The sequence below is a fragment of the Asparagus officinalis genome, chromosome 3 (assembly GCF_001876935.1).
Source record: "Asparagus officinalis chromosome 3, Aspof.V1, whole genome shotgun sequence".
Classification (NCBI taxonomy): Eukaryota; Viridiplantae; Streptophyta; class Magnoliopsida; order Asparagales; family Asparagaceae; genus Asparagus; species Asparagus officinalis.
The window spans coordinates 22,898,825-22,910,849 of NC_033796.1; the positions used below are offsets into that span (position 1 = coordinate 22,898,825).

The window sequence follows — 12,025 nt, forward strand, 5'->3', positions numbered from 1 at the left end:
CTTTTCTCCACCGTAGCCAACATCAACTGCCCATTTATTGACTGATATTCGAGAGCAACAACACATGGCAAGTGATGTCTCCTTTTAACATCATGAAATATTTAAGTTGGGTAGCTATGGGCATATCTATTTTTTTTTAATGATAAATAATCAATCCATACAAGTGGATACAGTGTTGGCTCGTGATGATCAGAGAGGGCAGTTAATAAAAAAACAGATTAATTAACATTTATTACCCTAGTAAAATCTGTTTTAGTCTTTCTTCCGCTAGAAATCGGCTCGTGAAGTCCTCCTCTGCTGTTATCTTGCCACTCTGTATCAAAGCCCACTAGCTAGTCATCATCCTTGACGTCTCCATTTTCATCTTTTTTTCTCCTGTTCTCTTTTACTTGGTCAACGTCAAGCCTGTCCACTTCTCCTCTCTGATGTTTTATTAACCCAAAAGCTCTCATTTTGATCTTGGGCTAAAATGATGAAGATACTGCATATGGTTTCTCTTCTCTTCTCAATCTCCATCCTCTTCTTCATTCCCAATTCATGTGGGCTCAAGTTATGCACGGACTCAAGTAAGTTCATGCAATCCTCTTAGTCTTTTGGATGAATTTGTGTAATGGGTTTTTTAAGGAGACATTTTGAATAATGGGTTGTGCTCAATTTTGTTGGAAATTATGAGTAGGGGCTCCATTGACTTTGAAGGCTCCTCTGAGTTTTTGTGGTTACAATGGGAGCAGCTGCTGCAGTGCTGCAGATGATTCTGCTCTACATAAGCAATTCAAGGCCATGAATATCTCAGATTCTGCATGTGCTTCTCTTGTTCAATCCATTCTTTGTGCTGTAAGTTGTGTTCTTGCTGAATTATTTGTGTTCTTGCTGAATTATTTTTAGTACTTTTAATTCTTGATTACTACTCGGTTTCTCCTTTTCATTTCTTGAGTAATCTGCAAGGATCAAGAAGGCAGTTGGGTTTGTTAGGATCATTGCTATCGTCGGGCAAATTAGTGGTTTTGTGTGACTTGTGGGTACATCTCATAGAAACACTCGTTTATGCTTCCTCTTTTGCACCCTCTTTTAACATTGTAAGAGGTTTGCATACTTCAATCTTGTGAGCTTCTGACATGGATTGTGGGGTCTTTCGAAAGGGTTTAATTTTAACTTAACTAACTTTTGGATTGAATTTATAGAACGACGTATGTAATCAAGTTGTTGATGTACACAACAGTAAATGGAACCTGGAAATTTGTAAGTTGAAAACGTCGCTGGCAGTGATTATGTGGCATTACAGAAGAATGGAGGCAGAGATTCCTTGAAGTAAATGGTAACTTAAGGATAGTATCACAGATAATATTATCCATCAAATTCATTAATGGCAACTCATAAAACCTATTCGTCAAACCCATTCAATTTGGATCAAAATAATTCTTCAATCATATTCCCTACACATGCATCAGCCTAATAGGCTCGCAACTAGTTGATTTTTTTAGCTGATTTTCCTGTAATCAATAACCCGTTCGTTACCTGCAAAGAATTTTAATTTCTTCCCAACATGTATTATTACTAATAAAAGGAAACTCATGGTGAGCCCCAGACTGTGCGCTAGGATTCCTCTTTATTATCAGGTTTCTTCACAAAAAGATGTTAACAAGTGTTTGTTTTCGTAATTTTCCAGGGTTGCCATATATTTAGTTACAATCTTCGCGTGATGCATATATCTTCGAACTTATGAAACTATGTTCTTTAGAGATCAATGAACATGTAACTCATTCGTACTCATGTTACACAATGAATCTTCATACTGAAAATGGAAGATTTCCTACCATCAATATCAAATTTATATGCACGCAAAAATCTCAATTCGCTCTCATTCTGTCAATTTGCAGAAATGTGATCCATATTCAGCAGACCTATTCACAGCAACCGGGCTAAAACTTCGAACAGTTCCTATTCTCTGCAGCTCCACTTCACCCTCCACCTCTGCACAAGCCGAGGACAGTACCAGCGACTTCTGCTCGCAGGTCTGGGATACTTGCAAAGACACATCCATACAATATTCCCCTTTTGCCCCCACATTACAGGGAAGCACCAGAATCCCTTCTTCCAAACTCACCGATCTGTGGCGATCAAAATCCGACTTCTGCAGTGCAATCGCAGGCTCGTCAGACGATGAATCTCTGTGTTTCACTGGAAAATCAGTTGAATTCAATGCGACGACAGATTCACCCGATCCTAAAGGATTGTGCCTTGAAAGAATTGGAAATGGGTCGTATCTCAACATGGCAGCTCACCCTGATGGATCTAATCGTGTTTTCTTAGCCAACCAAGCCGGTAAAATATGAGCTGGCTACCGTTCCTGAAGAAGGATCTGGGGGAACATTAGATCTTGATGAGTCGAGTCCGTTCCTTGATATAACTGATGAAGTTCTTTATGATTCTCGGTTTGGGGTGATGGGTCTAGCTTTCCATCCTAATTTCTCAAGAAACGGAAGGTTTTTTGTTTCGTTTACTTGTGATAAAGTTCAGTCCGCTAGCTGTTCTGGACGATGCGCCTGTAATACTGATGTCGGTTGTGATCCTTCGAAGCTTGGCTCTGAAAACGGAATCCAACCGTGCCAGTATCAGACTGTGATCGCAGAATATAGTGCTAATAGCTCCTCTTCAACACCATCAAATGTGCACATTTTGCCATTACTTCTGGCTTATTAACTGCACACAGACCCCCTGCAGTGTCATTGTTTTGAACTTACTACTTTAGTTTCGTCGTTGCAGATAGACCTGGCGGATTAAAGTTTTTTTGGACTTTTTACCCTAGGTGAAATTTTGGCAGATGTCCGAGGGTAAAAGAGTCAGAAAAAATTAACCCACGGAGGTCCGTCTGCAATATGAAACTAAAAGGGGTAGTAAGTTCAAAATGGTGATACTACAAGGGGTCTGCGTGCTGTCGACCTTTATTTTCTTGATGTATGTTGTATACGAAATACATTATGCGCCAACAATGGGCCAAGGTAAATTTTTGTGTTTCCTTTGCAGGCAACATTGGCTGGCCCATCTGAAGTACGAAGAATCTTCACTATAGGCCTTCCGTTTTCATCCCATCACGGGGGGCAAATTCTTTTTGGGCCTGAAGATGGATATTTATACTATATGATGGGAGACGGAGGGAAAAAAGGAGATCCATTTAAATTTTCACAGGATAAAAAGTCGTTACTAGGGAAAATCATGCGGCTTGATGTAAATGACATACCGAGTGAGTTTTCGAAGAACTGTATTTCTTGTAAATACATCTGTAAACGTGTATTTTGTTAAATGCTAAAATGTTTTGCCATAAAAAACATATACTATTTTTCATCTTGAGGGCTCAACATGACGTTCTTGTTTTCTATTTATAGGTCAGAGTAGGATAGATGACCTTGGTCTATGGGGAAACTATTCAATTCCTAAAGACAATCCCTACGCCGAAGACAGTGAATTACAAGGTGAAATCTGGGCATTGGGTGTAAGAAATCCGTGGCGCTGCAGTTTTGACTCCAAAAGGCCTTCTTATTTTTATTGTGCAGATGTTGGAGAGGTACTATTTTTAATGGATTCTAGATTTCTTTCATTATCTGAAACAGTCTATGTTAATTTTTGCAGTATAAATCATCATGTCATAACCTTGCAAGGTAAGCCTTCTTATCCTGAAAATACTGATAGGATGCCCTACAACATTGAAAAGACTTCGTTTAATTTTGCATTATCAATATTTGCTTTCATTGAGAAGAAAAAACATTTTGTTTTTTTTTTATTAAACACATCTATTGGCAGCTGACATGCAAATGTTAGTCGGAAGAACATTAGGCGATTAATGTGAGCCTGACTATCGTACAAGTCATAATAGTATGCCAAACACAGCGTACGGAAGTTCTAAGAGCTTAAAATAAAAGAAGTTCATCAAGTAATATGGTATATCAAATGAGGCTAGATGAACCAAAAGGAGTTCATGCACCATGGAGTGCCTGGAAATTTAATACCTCGGCTTATTAGCAATACGAAAATGGTAGCAAAGAACACATTCTTTATTCAAGTTATGGCCTTTTATCCTTGGTTTATCATTCTATATGCTGCGCATTTACTTTCCCATTGAAAAATCTCACCTCGCTTATATCTGACATCTGCAATTTCATTTTAGAAGCTGATGCATTTCTGTTTATTTTATGCAAATTCTGTTGGAAATTTATCAAATAATTAAGATTATAGCATGCAGATAAATCCGAAAAAAATAAACAATTAAAACTGGCCTGATCGGGAGCAGTCGTGTATTCACTGCCCTAGAAGATTGAGAACCCGCCTATCGCCCTGACGCAGATGTTCCCTCCCCCTAGCGGTAAAAACCCCCGGAAACGGCCGGCCTCTACACTCGGGCGAGAGTGCAGAGCTTCAACTCAGATGAAGGAAGTTGCCCATAAAATAAAACTAAGATGTAGATGAAAATAATATGTAGGGGAGAGAAGAAAAACAAGAGAAACTTGTTGTATATTTTTCTCAAATATAGGTTGGGCAACCTTTCGTATCGTGAATTCGGGAGAGGTAGCTTTCGGCTTTGAACCTTTCCTTAGTGAGTTCATCGCCACCTGAGGGACATAATGGACTAGGCCTTGAATTAGGCCCCTTTAATCAGGTATTGATGAAAACACACACAATACGCTTCATCTATTGAGCAAAGCGGGTTGAGCGTTAAAGGCCATGCTCACAATAAACCGACTCATGAGAGTTTCTAGGGGTTAGCCCAGCCCCCCCTAACCGCGGCCATCACGGTTCCTCTCACGTAGGTAAGTCCTCAAAGGGTACTACAGCTGTTTATTTAATACCCCCCACAATACACGCGTTGGACTTATTAAGAGTAAAACTCAGCCTAGCCAGCTGTATCATAAGAGCATCGTCATCATAGAGAAGGAGTAGTAGCAAATGCTACATAATGATATATAAATATATCTAGGTCGATGCTCCACACGAGAGTCACTTGTCCAGCTTGTTTCTACCACATTGAACCGACATTGGGACTACGTCTCCAAATAAGGGTTGAGTTGCCGCTGTCAGTGACCTCATCTATGGGCTTAACCCCATCTCCCTTGATGAATCTAGAACCACACTCCTGGATAGACCCTTAGTCAGAGGATCAACAAGATTCTTTTCACAGACTTTACAAAGTCTAGAATCACAACTTTGACTAGCAGGCGTTGTATTTATTTATCAAGTTCTTATTTTGTAATTAGTCCATCATATTGTTTGAAATTGACATTAGGTCATGATCTATGATCATAAAAGATCATAGTCTATGTCTGAAGATGTAAACACATAGTGTTTGTGCAGATTGACCTTAATATCTGAACATTTCAAACTAATGTGGAACTAAAAATTCTGCAGTTATGCATATGCACATACATGAATGAAATTAATAATAGATACATGCAGAGCATAATAGGATTTCGTATCTTAAAATATATTTTCGTATCTTAAAATATATTTCATACTTCATAATTCAAATGCATAAAATTTTTAAATTATTCTATTATAAGAGGTTACAAATTGGTTGCCTACAAAGGAGACCGTCCAAATTTAAATCGGTTGCCTACAAATGTGACCTTCCAAATTTAAATTGGTTGTCTATAAAGGAGACCTTCCAAATTTATGTTGCCATTTTCTAGTACCTCATCTTATACAAATAATAATAATAATAATATTTGTACATACGTGCTTTAAATTTTTCAAATGTATTCTTGCATAAAACCTTGTAATTAATCATAAAACAAATGCAAGTTATCTAAAAAGACATATGAACATTTATTGCAATAAAAGTGATGAACTTTACATTTGAAGATTTGAAATATAATCCATCATATAAAATAGAATTTTAAAAATTGCACCTTTTTGATTTGGTTCGCTCGTATATTGATCATTTATCATTAGGTAAAATATGATGCATGAAGCATAATTTAATAAATGCATATGAATTTTCACATAATTCCGGTCCTCTTATTCCAAACCAAAAACTCCTAAAGTGAAAAGATTAAAGTTTTACTCGAGTAGTTAGCCAGGTAAGGATAGTAATAGACGTTGATCAAAGATCAATTAAATACCTCGTTCCTTGCAGAGCGCGTTACGTAACCCTTAAACATTGCCTTAGACACCAACTAATCCAAGAAAACTTGAATCGGTTCACTCAATGAGTTTTTGTTTCTTAACAGAATATAGAAACTTTAAAATATTTCCTGCAAGCATTTAATTTGCCTAGCAACTATACTGCAAACATATGTTGGATAAGGCCGAGGAGGGGTTTACCTATTGATGTTCGAACCTCATGATTTTCATGTCTTGAGAGTAAAAACTCATCTGCTGCAGACAACTGCCACTTAAGTTGCTGAACAAATCTGCATTCACTTTTACCACCTTTTGTACTAAGCTTATTAGATGCATAAGCACTCCAAAGTATGGAATTATTAATAATAGAAGGTACCATATTGATAGGTTAAAGAAATGAAAGCATTAAACCATGAAAAAATCCAGATATTTCAAATCGTCTATGCATCCAGAGTTTGTTCACTTTATTCTTGTCAAAACCATGCATATGAAAATTTCAAGAATAAAAATGTACACTGCTACAAATTTATAGCATGTTTTAAATGCGTGCATATTCACTAGCACAAGGGGATAAGGGTAGGTTTTAGATGATTCTAACAAATATAAACTAGGCTTTTAGAAACCACTAAAGGTTCTTTGATATTCGTAACTTGCAATAGTTATTGATTATAAAACAACTATAAGATAAATGTAATTAACTATTAAATTAAATTAACAGAAATATTTAACTACAATTTTTTTATTATTATTTTTTATTAAAAAAAATAACCAAAACTGTTTGCATGAACAGTAATGTTTTTTTAATAAATGAACAGTAATTTTTTTTTTTCTCAGCAATTAACTAATAGCCCAAACCTTCAGTTATGTGCATGGTTCTATTAGCAAAGTGCAAGATAAGAATGTACACATTAGAGGGGAAAACAAATTATTTGAGTGTTAGACAAGGTCTCACGTCCCACCATCCCCACACAATGATGATGAATAATAAATAAATTTCATCAAGACGCATTATATGCTAATAAATTTACATAAATGCTAAGCAAAAGTTTGGTCAGCAAATAATTAAGCAGGAAAGGAAGAAACCTTTACTAAACAATATACTAAACAATAATATGATCAAATGCAGTTAATATGATCAAATGCAGTTAATATATATTACACATACTAATATACAATCTTCCGGATGAACAGTAAAAACTCGAATGAACAGTAACTTTAAAATAATTTCAGATTTAAATCAAAGCTATAAACTTATCAATCTTCTAGATTGTTAGAAATTTATCAAATAATTAAGATTATAGCATGCAGATAAATCCGAAAAAAATAAACAATTAAAACTGGCCTGATCGGGAGCAGTCGTGTATTCACTGCCCTAGAAGATTGAGAACTCGCCTATCGCCCTGACGCAGATGTTCCCTCCCCCTACGCAGATGTTCCCTCCCCCTAGCGGTAAAAACCCCCGGAAACGGCCGGCCTCTACACTCGGGCGAGAGTGCAGAGCTTCAGCTCAGATGAAGGAAGTTGCCCATAAAATAAAACTAAGATGTAGATGAAAATAATATGTAGGGGAGAGAAGAAAAACAAGAGAAACTTGTTGTATATTTTCCTTATTATTTTGAGCTCAACATATGGATATATATATAGGGTTGGAAAAGACGTTACAAAACCCGTAATTAATTCTGTAACGTTCGTCATAAATTTTGTAACGTTCCCCATAATTATATATCCGTTACACATATTTTTAATTACATGTTTTAATTACAATATTTATTATAATTCATGAAGGCAAAATTGCCTTTTTGTTAACAAAAAATCTAACAAATTCTGCACACATTAATTATATGAATCTAACTCTCTTATGCTAATCTCCTTTCATATCCATGAAAAAAGAGCTAACTTCTCAGTAATGAAAATATTGACACTTTGATGTGTTCCGTTATCACAGGACACATATGAAGAAGTAGATTTAATATCTAAAGGAGGCAACTATGGATGGAATATTTATGAAGGTCCTCTTCGTTTCAACTTCACTTCAACTCCTAAATTAAATACATCTGCTGCCTCTATCGATGCCATACCCCCGATCATGGGCTACACACATTCTGATTTGAATAACAGTGTGGGATCCGCTTCTATCACTGGTGGATATGTTTACAGATCCATGACCGACCCGTGCATGTTTGGAAGGTGATATGCCTGTATTTTCTCTTGAACCGTAGCTCATAACAGTAATCCAATCATTTCTGAATTGGGTTAATTGCGGATAGACCCCTTTAGTTCTGTTGTTGCAGATGGACACCCTGAGTGAATTTTTTTGACTCTTTTACCCTGAGGAGGACTATTTGTCAAAAAGCAATTTTCTCTTTCTCTGGGTGTAAGAGTCAAAAAAATTCACTCCAGGGGTCTATCTGCAACAATAGAACTCTAGGGGTTCTATCTGCAATTGGGTGCTAGTACAGCGAGTCTATCCACAGTTAACCCATCTGAATCCTATATATGCCCCCAAATTCCCAACCTAAAGGAAATTGGTGTCTGACTAAACCTGAAAACAATTTTCTCTGTATTATTATTCATAACGACATTGATCAATTAACCAAAATAAATCACCATCCACTATGAATAAAAATTGACGACAATTGGCCTTAATGAGTAACTTGAATTTGTTGGTTTCAGGTACTTGTATGCGGATCTTTATGCAGGAGCAATGTGGGCAGGCACTGAGAGCCCAGAAAACAGTGGAAATTACAGCAGCAAATTGATTCCTTTTGGTTGTTCAAAGCAGTCTCCGATTCCTTGTGAGACTGTTGCTGGGAGCTCTCTCCCGTCGCTGGGATATATATACTCATTTTCTGAAGACAACAATAAGGATGTCTTTTTGTTGACTCTGAAGGGAGTTTATAGAGTTGTACCGCCTAGTCGCTGCAATTACAGCTGTCCAAAGGAAAAAATAAGCAACACTACTAATCCGGCACCAGGTCCTTCTTCGTCAGGATGTCAGCTTGAGAATCTGAAATTGAACTTCAGCCTTTTGTTGGTAATTTTTCTCATCGCGTTCGATTTGGTTTAGCTTTTTATGAAGTGGCTCTGTAAAGAGAGGTTGTTTGAGTGTACATTATGATGGGGTATGCTAGGGATTTTGTATTGAAAGTTGATTCTGGTAGAAAGTTTTGTACGATATTATGATGCATAGGGAAGCATTTTGATGTATTGCTGCCTGATGAGTGCAAATGTGATGAATTGAGGCCAGGTTTTTGAAAGTTTATGTACTGTGGTCGGTATTTTGAGAAAGTTCATAAAGTGATTGTCGATATGCTGTGAATTTATTAGACAACATATGTGGTCCGGATGTTTTACTAGTTCCAGATATTATATATGTTCAGGGTAAACGTCACAAACCACCTCAAGTTTGATCCATTTTGAGACAATCTCTTTGACTTAATAGAATGGTCATATTTTAACCTCCAAAAAATTTATCACCCCCCCCCCCCACCCCACCCCACCCCCACACCACCACCACCACCAAAAAAAAAAACTCTGTTAGGCCTGAGCCTCCCCATTGTGAATGCCAAAGTATCATATCGTAACTGCCTGCTCACGTGCGAGTGGTTCGGAACCACACAAGTTGGGTCAAATGCCCATCCCTCCCTACTTATTACTAATTACTAGATGTATTTTGCCCATTTCAGAACGAAAAATGCTAGAAGCACACCCCTTAACCACACCCCCAACCACACTCCTCTCTTGCTACAGTACACTGGGGCCCACATGAGAATTTTTTTACAGTGCACTGGGGCCCATATGAGAATTTAAAAAAAATTCTCATGTGGGTCCCAGTGCACTGTAGCGAGAGAAGTGTGGTGGGGGGCGTGACTGTAGCGCCTCCCCAGTTTTGATGAAATTCATACCGCACTTGATTTGCTATATAACCTTAAACTATTTCTCAGTATCCAAATTCGCTTATGTAAGGTAAGTGCATTTCAGTCTCAATTGTCACTATGAGAGATTCGCTTATGCAAGGTAGTAAGTGCATTTCAGTCTCAATTGTCACTATGAGAGAGTGAACGCAAAATTCTCTCCTATATTGTTCTAATCTACAGACAATCAAATTAATAAAAGTCTCTGTAAGATTCCAGCCAGCATGCGGATCCACTTGTACTACTAATGACCATTGAATTAGCAAACACGTAGACCCACCAAATGATATCATTGGCGTTTAATCAAACAAGGAATAAAAAAAACATATATTTCTCTCAAGCGCACAACTAAACCAAACCACTAATAATATGATACCATAATAAATCTAAAACAACTTTCCTCTTTTCCAAAAGAGCTTTGCTACAGGGACCCAAAATATGGGACCAATAGAGAGGACAAGTGAGGTGTCCTCCTCCTATTAGATAGTGAATGATGGCCAACTCACTATCCAATAGGAGGGGAACACCTTACTTGTCCCCTCTATTGGTCCCATATTTTGGGTCCTTGAAGAATATTTCTTTCCAAAATAAGGGTTACAAGTAAACTAGCGCGCGTGAGTGACTTTATCATCTTGGACTTTCTTTCATGATCTCTAAATTAATTATATTGATGTTGTCTGAGCCAGTTGATCTCATTATAATTTATAACTATTAGGGCTTTTGGGAAGGCCCACTAAGAGATGGACCAAGTCTCATTGTGCCATGAGTCCAAACATATTTAACCATCCGATATGGGTGGGACTAAATCTCACTCAATGTCTTTCCCAAAGAAAACCCCACACAACGGAATGGATGCGAGACAACTTCCTTACAAATCTCCACATTGTCTCCAATCTAGTCAAGTCCAAGTAAAGCCCAGAACACAGAATTGGCAAATGGAGATGAGATCTCAATCGCATTGCAGACAATAGAGGCACACTGGTCTCAAGCGTGACAACATGCGCACCAAGGGAATCCTAACTCGTGCTGGACCAAGTTATACCAGAGGGAGATAAAATATAACATGATGTGTTTTCTGCCTTAAGCTCTAGCACATGCAATAGAATCTTGAAGTTAAAAGAGCATCGAACAAAAGCCCATCTAACAATGGGTTCTAACATGAATTTATAGTGGTTTAGAAAGGACCACAAAGAGATGGACGAGCTAGTCTACTTTAACTTAATTGATTTAAAAAAAAAATTATTTCTTATTCGGTCACGAGTCCAAAATATATTTAGGTATCTAATGTAAGACTAAATCAAGCTCCACATCCTTTTTCAAAGGGCCACACAACTCAGTAGCTGCGAGAAAACTTGCTTGCAGCAACTTGTTGTGCTTGCGCATGTGCAAGGGGAGGATTATAATGCAAACAAAAAAAGAGGGGACATGCTATATTCTGATCTGACATGTCAAATCTGCGCGTCAGAAAAGGATAAGTTGTGCTCGCTTACGTGGTTGGTGGATATGAGCTATAAGCGCAAATCAGTGTGGGGCTGCCGCTATGATGACTAGGCTCTTGCAATGGATATGATCTTGGAGAATAATAATAAATATTTAAAATGAGATAGCGGCCTTAGTGGTTTACAAATTAAAACAGGGTATAATATGTTGGAAAATGAATAGGAGATCATTATAAAGCATATTCTCTCTTATTTTGATCAGGAGTTTTGCTACAGGGACCCAAAATATGGGACCAATAGAGGGGACAAGTGAGGTGTTCCCCTCCTATTGGATAATGAGTTGGCTATCATTAATGATGACCAACTCATTATCCAATAGGAGGGGGACACCTCACTTGTCCCCTCTATTGATCCCATATTTTGGGTCCCTGTAGCAAAACTCGATCAGATGGATACTTCTCTTGTTCTCATATTTCTTTTAAGATTCTCCAGCGTGCCAGATAAGTATAAGATTTGGGCATGCTGTTGAGAACCTCTATTATGTCCATTTGTTTTTTTTTT

General features: G+C 37.5%; 1 pseudogene; it reads left to right on the forward strand.

The window, feature by feature from the left end:
• Positions 319-9,368, forward strand: LOC109833383 (annotated as a pseudogene).